Raw genomic sequence first — 12,362 nt, forward strand, 5'->3', positions numbered from 1 at the left:
AGGATTTTAAAGTTGTAGACTTTATAACAACAACCAACTTAAATTTTTAGGAATAGGGGCAAAGTAAGGACATTGTACGCATACCTTTTCCACAGGTAGGAAGGAGGAACAAAAGATGTCCTAAAAAAGGCATGCAAATGAAAGTGGAAGGAAGGTGTGGTGAGCAAGAGCAAAGTAGCAACTTTTATATACATTTACAAGAAAAATATAACTAAAATTCTGGTCATAAAAATAACAGATTTGGGACTGGGTTAGTTTGGGAGGGAAGTAAAAGCAAGCTAAGGTTGGGGAGGTAAAATACAAATATCAAATAACTATATTTAGTTTCAAAAGTATAAAGTTATTATGTGTTTTAAAGTCTAAAGTGTAACTGCTGAAAGAATAGAAATAGAAAGTGAAACTTTTCAAACCAGGCGTGGAATAGTTGTGTGAAATTATTTTAAAAATGGACCAGAACACATACATAAAAGGCATGGCAGAGATTTTTCAGGAGGGCAGGTTGAGGGGTGACAGTGAGGACGGGCGTGTTGAGGCTTATGAAAAAAGAAACAGAAAACAAAACTACAGAACTGTTAATTTTGCATGGTGAGAACATAGACTTTTAAAATGTTGTTTGCTCTTCTCTCTGTATTGTTAAAGAAAGTAAGTGTTAAAACAAGAAAAACAGGTGTTGCGACTTTTGGATTTTTGAGTGTAACCACCGGGAGGCCATCGAAGGCTGGTGTGAAAGGTACATACACTGAAGAGCAAGGCCGAGAGTTTCAGTCGTTGTGTTAAGCTCATAGCAGGTGCTCAGTTAATGTTCGTAAGTGCAAGCTTGGCTCCGAATGCTCACTCACTTTCTTTTTAGGAATTTCAACCCTGCTGAACAACTTTCTTTCTCAAAGGGTCCAAGTTGACTCTTGTCAATCTCTGCTGCTGCCTGTTGACCTGTCCCTTCTGAGGTCCCCACCCCAGCACACACTGAAGTGACTAGAGCTCGTCTAGCCCATCTCAGAATGTCAGGCCTTCAAGTGTTTGCGAGTTGATTGGGCCTGCAGAACCTCGCAAACACCTGACGACTACAGAACAAATTCCTGGGAAGAACTGAGGGACACCTCCTCAGAACCCTTTCTCCCCAGCACCGACCTGTGCCTGGGAAGAGAGCACACATGCTCTGCCTTCACCTACCTGGGCTTAAACTTTCTGCCTCCCCGGGTACCTATGGTGACCCCCATCTCTCTTTCTTTCTCTCTCTGTCTCTAAGATTTTAGAGAAAGGGGAAGGGAGGGAAAAAGAAAGGAAGAGAAACATCAATGTGTAGTGGCCTCTCACATGCCTCCAACTGGGGACCTGGCCACAACCCAGGCATGTGCCCTGACTGGGAATTGAACCGGCGACCTTTTGGTTCGCAGGCTGGCATTCAATCCACTGAGACACATCAGCCAGGGCTTCCTCTCTTGTAAAAATGTGTCATCCTGCGTCATAGGGGACTGACCAGGACTCCCAATGTGCCTTCCTCCATGACTCCAACAGAGCCCTCACTGCTGGTGGAAGAATTTTCCGCCACTTAGGCTATCCCACAAAAGGGATACTGCAGAGCCTCAGGTTGCTGGAGGTGGCCAAGTTGGATGACCACCTTTGGAAGACGTATTTAGGCTGGAAGTCCTGGAAGGTTCCTTTCTAGCTCTGAGATGCAAAACTTCTGGGATTATTGGTGATAACCTCTATAATCAAGTTAATTCCTAGAAACAAGTTTGTGTATTAATAGGGAATCTCTAATTAACTAATACATGTTTTATGTAAAGAATTTACTGGTGAAGATTCTGCGGTTCCTTACTTTGTAGCATGGTGAGGTTATTCTCTGATGCCTCGGACAGAAGTGTATTACAGGCAATCAGGTATTTCGTCTGAATACATCTCTGATGCTGATGCTTCTCCTTGCATTGCAGAAATGACCAGGACTCCTCTGATGGAAAGCTATTTGCTTTGCAGTTAGCAAAAGGATTACAGTTCTTTCTGAGCTCTTTCATGAGATATGCGGCAGTTAAACTGATTCCATTGTTCCTTGAAATTTAAATGCATATGGCATCTATTTGTATTTATTACATGCTGCCTTGCTTTATGAGTTATTTTGGGGTGCACAAGTTTTGTTTCCTCAATTCACGTGTAAACTTCCAGAAAAAGAGGAACTGTGACTTGTGCTGTGTATTATACACTGTGTTTAGCAAAGTTTCTACACAGATAGGTGGGTGCTCAGTGGTCATTCATTGGCTCATTAGCAAGAGCCAGTATTGGATTTGATAGAAATGATCAAGGTTAAGCTTGTTTTAAAGATGATGGTCAGTGTTTTCTGTCAGTGTTTTTTTCTCCTGTGGTTCCATAGCCACCTTCTGTGTCTTGTCCCAGAACAATCCTGTATCACAGGATTGCACATGCACCCGTGCAAAGTACGAAACAGATGACTGTCAAGAATGACTTGTGGCAAAATGGCCTCAAACTGGCTAAAAGTCGAACACAACACAGAAGGGAAATTCAGAGTAAAATTAAATAGTCAAACTAATGTCCCCCAAAGTAGATCCTAAGACAAGGATTTGAATTCACATAGTTCACCGTAGGAACCCACAGGTCAGGATTGGGGAAGAGGCAGAGAAGGCAGGAAGCTAGTAAGGGCCACATGAAAGCAGCTTAGCCCTGAAGGCGCCTGGAGCTCAGTCCTGTGGGAGAATGTGGAGGACGGTGTAGTGCTTCCCCAGGGTCATCCTAACAGGTGGGTGAGGACGCGCAGGCAAAGGAGCTGGTACTGACTCACTAACTCTCACACCCATCACTGGTTTGGGCTACTGCAGGGGCATTCCCTGGCTCTCCCAGCTTTCCTAGGTGCTGGCTGAGTGTGCACCCAAGATCAGAGGAAGGGCCCTCCTTAGTCAGTCACAGGGTTTCCCAGTGAGCGGTTTTGCTGTGCTGTGCGGAGTGCAGCCAAGAGGTATGCAGGCTCCAACGGGTGCACTGCAGGCGTGCACGCCACGCTGTCCTGTGAGGAAATGCTAGTGCGAGGGCCGGGGCGGGGAGGCTCCTGTGGTCTCGGCCAGTGGACCGTCTCTCCTTGGGAACTTGTTTGTCTCTCACAATTCCCAGCCGTAGCCAGTCAGCCTTGGCTCAGAGGCCATGTCTCTGTGCTGCCCTCTTTCCTGGGACTTAGGTCAGAGCACCTGACAGCCAGCACAACGGGACAGCTGAGAAAAGAACAGTGGAAGGGAGGCTACCTCTCTGCTGACGTGTACTCAAGGAGGTACAGTTCCCACAGGCATTTGCGTTTTTACAGGTGACTCTGTTGCAGGAGGTCCACAGGATTCAAGAGAGTATCTTCATGATGAGGTCTGGGCACCGAGATAGTCCAGGGGTGGGGAGGCATTTGTGGCAGGGGCCGCAGGGACATCACATACGCAGCCCCCCCCCCCCCCCAAGCAGGGGGCCCTCACCTGAGTCACTTCCTGGCCCTGCTGACCACAACTTCCATCTTCCCGGAAGAGCACTTGGTGAAACCCCGTTCTCAGGTCACGAGGGCACAGCAGACCCTGTCCCACTGGCCCTGGCCCCATCCCATTAACTCTGCCATCCCTGCCTGGGAGCACAGTCTGGGGAGGGATGCCCTCTTGGAGGAGCCCAGCTGGGTAGGAGCCACACCGCCTAACTGGTCTCAGACGACCTGGGTTTGCTGCGCCCTGGATTAGTGGAGCGGGTCTCTCTTAGGTCTTACTGGAGCAGAGATAGGAGAGTCTTCAGTAATGCCAGAGTTTCCTATTCCCATGGGCCTTTGGTCAGGACAGGTGACTGTTCTGTGATGCAAAATCTAGGAGCCGGACACGTGCCCCTTCTCACACAGAATGCGTACAACAGGCAATGGTAACCAAGTTGAAATTCGTCCGTTACTCTCCCATTTAATTATCACAACAACCCTGAGAGCCGATGTCTCCGTCCATTTCAGAGATGAGAAAACTGAAGCCCGGAGAGGTCCGGAGACAGCTCTAGGTCTCCCGTGGAGCTGGTGCAGTATGATCTAAAACTCGTGGTTGCCTGCCCCCACGAGATCGCACAGTTCCCGTGTGACAGGCTCCTAGTTTTGGAATCGGATATAATGGCAGTTCTATCGCACCAATTGATTCCGCTTTATCCCTGGGAGTATACATGTCAAGTTCATAGATAATATATAAATTAGTATGTTGAGCTGATTCCCACCCTTTCCAACAAGCCTTCAGTTCTTTCTGAGATCAGTAAAGCTTAAAAGAAAAGAAAAAGCAAACTCATCCTTTGTGTGGGGTGTGGACCTTGCACTAATACGGACCCTGCTCCTGGAGTGGAAGCCAAGCGTGAAGGCCCAGCTATCTGGTCACTAACGAGCTGGGATGTGATCAGACACTCAAGACCTAGTAAGGACCGAGTTGGTGCACTTGGGTCCACACTGCTGATTAAACACAGATGGAAAGGAAATTCTTTTTGGGGGATTGTGTAAGAGAAGAGGCAGAGAGGTGTGTGAGACATTCCTCTGAACCAAGGTTATGCCAGGGGCTGCTGAATTTACCCCAGGGGACAGCAGAGATGAAATCACACAGATGAAATTAACAGAAAAATAACCAAAGAAGGAAAGAGCAACAATTCAACATGATCAGAAACAAGAACTCACTGGTCCAACTCAGCATCTGGAAAAACGTACCTGCTAAGAAGCCAGAGCTGTTGCCGACCCAGATGGCCCGTTAGTGCACGGTGGGCGAAGGCGCCCTGGTCGGGCATGGCAGCTCCATGTGGGCCGAACTTCTGGCCCCCCTGCCCCTCCCCCAGGCCGCCCCCGCAGCACGCCCCTCACAGCCCTACATGGAGCCCTGGGCGCCGCAGGTCAGTGTGTTACATTTCTGGCCTTTCCTTGTCTCAAGTTTTCCTTTTTTTTAAAAGGCTCCGTAGCTACTTTTTTTTCGACTGTGAAGCTGCAGCCCCTGCGATGATATGTAGATAAAAGACACAGGGATAAGAGCTAGAGAAAGGTTTAACGAGAAGAGCTTCGATAATGTTCAAAGCTCTTCCACCGCGCACGGAGGGGCCCCAGAGCAGGCAGGACGCTGCGTGACCTGCCGTGGGTGACACGCCATGCCGGTGGGCGTTTGCTCAAGCTGGGGCCTTGCTCTGATGAGCTGGACAATCGGCGGACTGTTTGAACAGACCAAAGTAAAATATCAAAAGACAAATTGGAGTCAGGGAGAAAATGAATAGCCCATGATCTCCAAGGGAGATTGCAGAGGTAATGACAAAGCAGTCAGGTTTTAAAAGGGAGCTGTTATTCCAAGAAAGGTAATTTTGTTCAACTTTCTTTTTAAAATGGAAAAGAGGATGAAGGGATCAGCACCAGCTAAATTATCACTGTCGGATAAAAGATAAATCTTTCATTAGGAAACATTTCTTTGCATGCCCTTTTGACATTGAAGAACATGTTTGAGGTAAGGCTTTGGGGCTCTATCAAAACTGTTACCTGCTAAAGTAAACAGAACGGCAATGTCAAGTTTTATTGGAGGAGAGCAGCCATGAAAACGGGAGAACTTTCAGGATTAACAGTGTGTTTTCCCTATAGGAGCTTTGCTCTTTTTAACCATTTTAAAGATCTATACTTGTGAGGGTTTGCAAATTCAGCAAACACAGGCTGGGATAATCAGAGGAACTGCCTTGACCCACTAGAAATTCAGGTACAGACTTCCATCCAGAGTCTCTCAATACCTGCAAAGCTCGGTTCCCTAAATAGGGAACCCAGGCTACTGGGTTTCTGGTCCCAGGCTACTGCTGAGACCTTGCTTCTACACTCACGGGGCCCACTGACCTCCCTACCACTCCTCCCCCCACCTTTCCCACCTCCTCTCTCCACTCAGCCTCCTGCAGGCTTAGCATGCTCTTCATTCTCAGACCAATGAGGAGGGATAAAAGAAACTCGCACCAAGAGGAAGCAATCTGCTATTAGTCCTGCTGGAACCTGGTGCTTCTACAGGATGGGACTCCTGCTTTCCTTCTGCCATCACACCTCCTCCATCCCTGCCAAGTTGGCCTGTGACTGACATTGTGTCCCGTGTCATGACTGCTGCTTTCTGACTTCCCTAGGTTGTTCCTAATCATCCACGTTCCCGCCCCCTTGGCAAGAGTTCTGCTGCTTAGCTGGAGCCCAGTTGTTACCCTGGGCGGTAATGTAGTCTTCACCCCCCCTCATCAGCCCAGGCCTCTCTGCACACTGTCCACTGGCTGCTGGGTGTCCCCCTACTGCCCGCAGCTGTGTTCACTCTACTCTCAGGGACAAGGTCCCCAGGTCTTGCTTACAGAACTCTACTTCAGTGAGAAGAGTGCATGGCTCTTCATTTTATTTTTTACTTTTTAAATTATATATTTTATTGACTATACTATTACAGTTGTCTTGATTTCCCCCTTTACCCGGCCTTGCCCAGCAGCACCCCCACTCCCTCAGGCATTGCTCCCACCATTGTTCATGTCTATGGGCCGTGCATATAAGTTCTTTGGCTGCTCATTTCCTACATGGCTCTTCATTGTAAAGCTCTGTCATTAACACAACACAGACACACCCTTTCTTTTTGTCTGCTCCATTCTCTGGTAGCTTAGATTCCTCATCCTCCATGCAGTATGTTTTTTCCCGGGGTAGCATCAGCAGCGCCGGCGTGCGGTGCAGCGGTGCCCCCAGTGTTCTCATTCCTCTGGCAGCAGCAATTCTCACTACAGTGCCAGGATGAGTCTGGCTCACATACAACCGCGGAGAGGGGTCTCATCTCGCTGGGCTGTGGGAAATCGGGCTGAAGTGACTGAGTCTGAGATAGAGAGAAAAGGAACAGTTCCTGTTCAATAAAGTAAACTGTTTACGGTGGAGTGAGCTTTGAAACCACAGATGGAAGTTTGAGGAACTAGTTTGAGGAAGTTTGAGGAGCCGTGGGGGAAACTTACAGGCTGTGACAATGAGAGATCCTGCAAGCAAAAGATCCGGAGGATTTGGTTTTGCAACTTTTTCGTCCATGGCTGAGGTTGATGCTGACATGGCTGCAAGACCTCATTCGATTGACGGGAGAGTGGTTGATCCCAAACTCGATGTTGCAAGAGAGGACTCTGGAAAGCCAGGGGCTCCTATACCTGTGAAGAAGCTGTTCGTTGGTGGGTTTAAAGAAGACCCTGAGGAGCATCATCTTAGAGATTACTCTGATGAATATGAAACAGTTGATACCACTAAGACAATTACTGACAGGCAGCCTGGAAAAAAAAAAAGGCTTTGGATTGATTACTTTTGATGACCCTGATCCTGTGGATAAGACTTTGTTGCAGAAATACCATACCATCAATGGTCATAATGCAGAAGCAAGAAAGGCTTTGTCTAGACAAGAAATGCAGGAAGTTTGAAGTTCTAGAAGTGGAAGGAGGCAGCTTTGGCTTTGGAGACTCTCCCTGTGGCAGTGGAAATTTTGGACCAGGACTGGGAAGTAACTTTAGAGGAGAATCTGGTGGCTATGGGAGTGGTCGTGGATTTGGGGATGGCTGCAGTGGGTGTGGAGGAGGACCTGGAGGAAAAGATAGCGGAAGTGGAAACTATAATGACTTTGGAAATTACAACCAGCAACCTTCTAACTGTGGTCCGATGAAGAGTGGAAATTTTGGTGGAAGCAGGAACATGGGGGGACCATATGGTGGAGAAAACTAAAACTATAGTTCTGGAGGAGGTGAAGGAAGAGGTGGTTATGAAGGGAAAGCTGATATTGAGCTCCTTCCTATTTGCCATGGGCTTCACTGTATATATAGGAGACGCTGAGAGCCCAGAGGTAGCAACAGCTTTGGGTTATTGAAATAACAATGTTAAGGAAACTCTTATCTCAGTCATGCATGTGTGTGCAGTGATACGGCAGAAGACACCAGAACGGAGGCAGAGAGCCGTTCTGTGAATGGATTGGATCATTTAATAACATTACCTTACTCTGGAGGAAGGATTGTAAAAAAAAAAGCCTTTGAGACAGTTTATTAGCCTTTTAATTGTTTATATCTAGTGGTCTTTGTAAGAGTGTAAAAGCATTCCTTTGATAATATTAAATTTATAAGTTTTAGGTGACGTGAAAACTTTTTAAAGATTGTTCTCAGAGTTTTGAAAAGCTATTAGCCAAGCTATTCCCATGGTGTAATAAAACATAGCATTTTCCTTTAAAAACAATTTAAATGCATGTGTAGAGTTAAGAAGCCATTGTACATTTATGATTTAATAAAATAATTCTAAAGGAAAATGATATATATTGTTTCCAAGAGTGTTTGTTACTCACAGTGTATGTTTCTTACAATGTCAATGACTACATTGGAGGTATGACAAGCTCTTTCTAGGTTCCCCAAGCAACTCTCACAGGAACCTTTGGAAATGCTTATTACCTCTCACTGTTTGCTGTGACTGTTCAACCACATGAGTGTTGAACACGTGTGCTGCCCTGTTATGCTGACACGGTGAAGTCAGTAGAAGAGTGAGCAGTCAGGTCTTGAGTTCCAGACCAAACGCCATATGTTTATAGTTTGGTTAAATACAGTTGCCTATGGCTACTTGGCAATAGTCATGTGATAAAGTTCTGTCAAATCTTGCTAACTTCTAGGAATAGAAAAGGGAGGCATTGGTTGGTTAGAGCAGGCACACTGGAGGAGCTGCATTGTAAGGGTTTTAATTTGGGGGAAGGTTCTTCCTGCTGCAGGGCTGTTTGTGACATTAACTTGGATGATCTAATTCACCTTTAGTTTTTCTGTGACCCAAACCAAGACTGAAAGTCCTCAATAATTTGACCACATGCAACTCACATTTTCTAGACGCAAATCATTTGGAATACAACCTGCCTCTTGTGTCAAATGCCTTCTAAATTGTTCTGTGTGCAGAACATCATGTAAGACATCCCAATGTCTGTGTAGGCACCAAGTCAGGTGATGTAAAGGACCAGACAGGTGTACATTCCAGGAACTTGGCACCCTGAATTGTCTACATGGCCCAGCAAGTCAAGAACTTTGTGTGAACATAATACACCTCGTTGATGAAATCACTTGCCTAAACAAATGAGTCATGGAAAAAACCTTAAATCACTTGGCCCCACCTTCTTTCCCCCACAAAAACCTCACATGAAAGCTCAGACAGATGATATCACAGCTTCTGCTTTAATTCTTCCATTGAAATGAAGCGTACCACGTCTCTGAAGAACTGTAGACTTGAACATTCCATTGTGGGACCGACTTAATTGTCGGAAACTGCTTCCCTACACGGAATTAAATATGCCTCCCATTGGTCACATTTTTTTCCTCTGGATCTAAACTTTCAAATGCATTGACTTAATTTACACAACTTTAAAAGGAGTGAGAGGTTTTGGCGTTTATTGCAAGGGGATGTGGATTTTGTAAAAAGGGCCCAAACCCTTGGATTAGAGCTGATTTGGAAGGGGCAGGCCCTTCCCTCACTATTTCTGTTTTCCCTTCCCCTTGAGATGGATGTAGCTGTTTTTACTTGCACTGCTCCTGGCTTGCAGTTCCCTGGTTCTGATGAATGGGGAGACTTCTCTTGGCACACCCTGTAGATCAGCAGCTGGGACCTTCTCTCCTTTGGGTGTCTGGCTGCTCACAGAGGTGGGGCTCTCGCGGAGAAGAAGAGAGATTAGTCAGCAGGGACCTGCATCTCACCCTGTCTGCTCTGCCCACTACTTGGCCACTCTGAAGACCACGTTCTTCATTATCCCCACATTCTTGCCACTCCTGTGCCTGTGAACACCCAGGGCTCTTTGCCCGCCCCAAGACCCTTTCCATCAGGGAGAGGGAGTCCAGGCCAAATGTGGCAGGTACCCCACCCCAACCATGGCACGGATACTCCAGAGGATCATGCCCAGGGAGTCAGAACGCTCGGCTGTAATGCACCTCGCAGGGGTAGGGCACATCTGAATAGCAGACAGGGGGAAATGACAGGCTTGGCAGCATCTCACCCAGCTGCCTTGCACAGCTGTTGGAGCCACAGAGAACACAGCCCTGCTCCCAGAATGTGCTCGCTCTTCCAGGCAAAAGTTTCTAGGTCAAATTGCCCAAAGATTTATCTTGCTGTATATGCTAAAGAACATTGTTCTTTTAGCCAAGTGCCTGTTTGGGTGGGACTGGCTTCTGGCCAGGAAGACGGGGTTCAGTCCAGCTCAGCTGAGAAGTCAATAAATGTGGGTTGAATGGAAGGGCAGACTGCGCTGCACATAGGGATGGTCTTTGCCAGGTAGAATTCTTAAATCTTGGCGATGGTTTTTATGGAGGGGAGCATTTCCTTGTATATGGAGGGTGATGAGCTGGAGCAGATATATTACCCACAGAGCACCTAGACTGGGTCATGTGGATCAGGACATGTGGGTTGAGAAGGGGAACCTAGCGTGCCTCACGTGCCCGCAAACGGGGGTATTAAAGGGGCATCTGGGGTCTGACCAGCTCAGGAGGCCTCTGAGAAGGGGGTGGGCTGCCTCAGAGGAGTCAGTGAATTCAAACCCCATCAGTTTCAGTAAGTAGGAGCAAGGCTGGCCACATAGTTTGCAGAGTCCAGCAGAAAATAAAAATGTGGGGCTCTTTGTTCCAAAATTAAGAAGACATCGACAGGAGAACACTAAACTAAGGACAGATTCTTTTAAGTATAGGGCCCTGTGTGACTTGCTCTCCCTGGTGGAAAGGGTCTTGGGGCGGGCAAAGAGCCCTGGGTGTTCACAGGCACAGGAGTGGCAAGAATGTGGGGATATCTTGAAGAACGGGGTCTTCAGAGTGGCCAAATAGTGGGCAGAGCAGACAGGGTGAGATGCAGGTTCCTGCTGACTAATCTCTCTTCTTCTCCGTGAGAGTCCCACCTCTGTGAGCAGCCAGACACCCAAAGGAGAGAAGGTCCCAGCTGCTGATCTACAGGGTGTGCCAAGAGAAGTCTCCCCGTTCATCAGAACCAGGGAACTGCAAGCCATGAAGTGGACCTGGGGTAGGAGTCATTGCCTGTCCCCATTTTGACCTTGGCTGGGTCGGCTCCACTGTGATGAATCCCCTTTCTACTCTCCTTGCCCCGTTGCATTAAGCCCATTTCTCTCCGGCTCCTGATCTGCTATGTTTGTTCAGCCTTATTCCCTTGCTCCGTCATTAGCTGCTTACAAGCCTGAGGTCCTCCGCAGCTAATAATGCTGGTACCGTTTATCTAGGCCTACCGTGCCCTTTGGCAGAAGTGCTTCCTATACATTACCTCTAATCCTTTCAGAAACACTGGGTGGTAAGTATTTTTATCCCCATTTTTGTAGGGACACAAAGTGATTTGGCTAAGGCCACACAAATTTATAAATGACAGAGTTGAGCTCAGGATGGCTTAAAAAACCCACGCTCTTCCCATTCACCACCTGGTCTTCCAGGGCACAATTGTGTCTTGTTAATTGTATATGGAGGGCCTGCTACATACAAGGCATCTTCAGGGCCTTGTATGTAGCAGGCCCTCAATATAAATGCAGATTTTTAATGTAGGGTTCATGCTGGGAGAAGCAGGCAGAGGTGACACTAGGGAGAACTGGGGGTCTCGAGTCCCAGGCAGCGCTCTGCTTACTGCACCACAGACATCCTGTCTACCCTAAAGAGAGAAGGCTGCTGTGTGCCGGGGCCTCCTGGGTTCTGGGGCCCCACTGATGTTAGGGGTGCCTTGACTCAGGCCGGATTTTCATGTCTCCAGCCTCTCATAGACACTGAGCTCATTCCAACAAATGGGATGACTCCTAGGGGTCATTGGCCTAAACCTTATCTCTTCCTCTTCGGTCAGGGATCTGGGCTGACCACGTAGAAACTAAGCATCTAGATCACCTCTCTGTTTCCAAAGACTCAGCCAGAGCAGGTCCAGATCAGCCTTCTCTTGGTTCCTTTCCCTGGGGTTTCACCCTGACCCCTCTCAGCCTTCCAGAGGCACTGCCCAGTAGCTGGCAAGCCCCGTCGCTGTCATCGCTCCAGGAAGGAGAAGAAAGAGCAAATGAACACACAGAAATAAGGAGAGAGTTTTTCAGCGATGCCAGCGATTCCATTCCCCACTCTTGTGAGGCGAAAGGGCACAGGAGCTGAGCAGTGTTCTAGCTGAGGCCACTGCGTGTGGCCGAGGGCTCGTTTTATGCTGAATCAGAGCCCCTCCCTTCTGGGACATTGGAAGGGCAGGTTTAATCAACACTGTAGAATTCATGTAGAAAAATAAAGCTCCATCGTCCTCCTGCTTTCCAAAGCAGGGCAAACACACACACTTTACTGTGCTTAACGCACATGCTCCTCCGTGGACAGCTGTGTGGCCTGAAGCCCTTGCCTTGGAGCATTTTTGTCAC

The 12,362-nt window shown here is 47.7% G+C and overlaps 1 pseudogene; it reads left to right on the plus strand.

Annotated features, from left to right (window-relative positions):
* Positions 1 to 4,768: 4,768 nt before the first annotated feature.
* LOC119053306 (heterogeneous nuclear ribonucleoproteins A2/B1-like) lies at positions 4,769 to 7,816 on the plus strand (annotated as a pseudogene).
* The last annotated feature ends 4,546 nt before the right edge of the window (positions 7,817 to 12,362 follow it).

This window comes from Artibeus jamaicensis, unplaced genomic scaffold, assembly GCF_021234435.1.
Source record: "Artibeus jamaicensis isolate MK-2021 breed Jamaican fruit bat unplaced genomic scaffold, CSHL_Jam_final scaffold_369, whole genome shotgun sequence".
Classification (NCBI taxonomy): domain Eukaryota; kingdom Metazoa; phylum Chordata; class Mammalia; order Chiroptera; family Phyllostomidae; genus Artibeus; species Artibeus jamaicensis.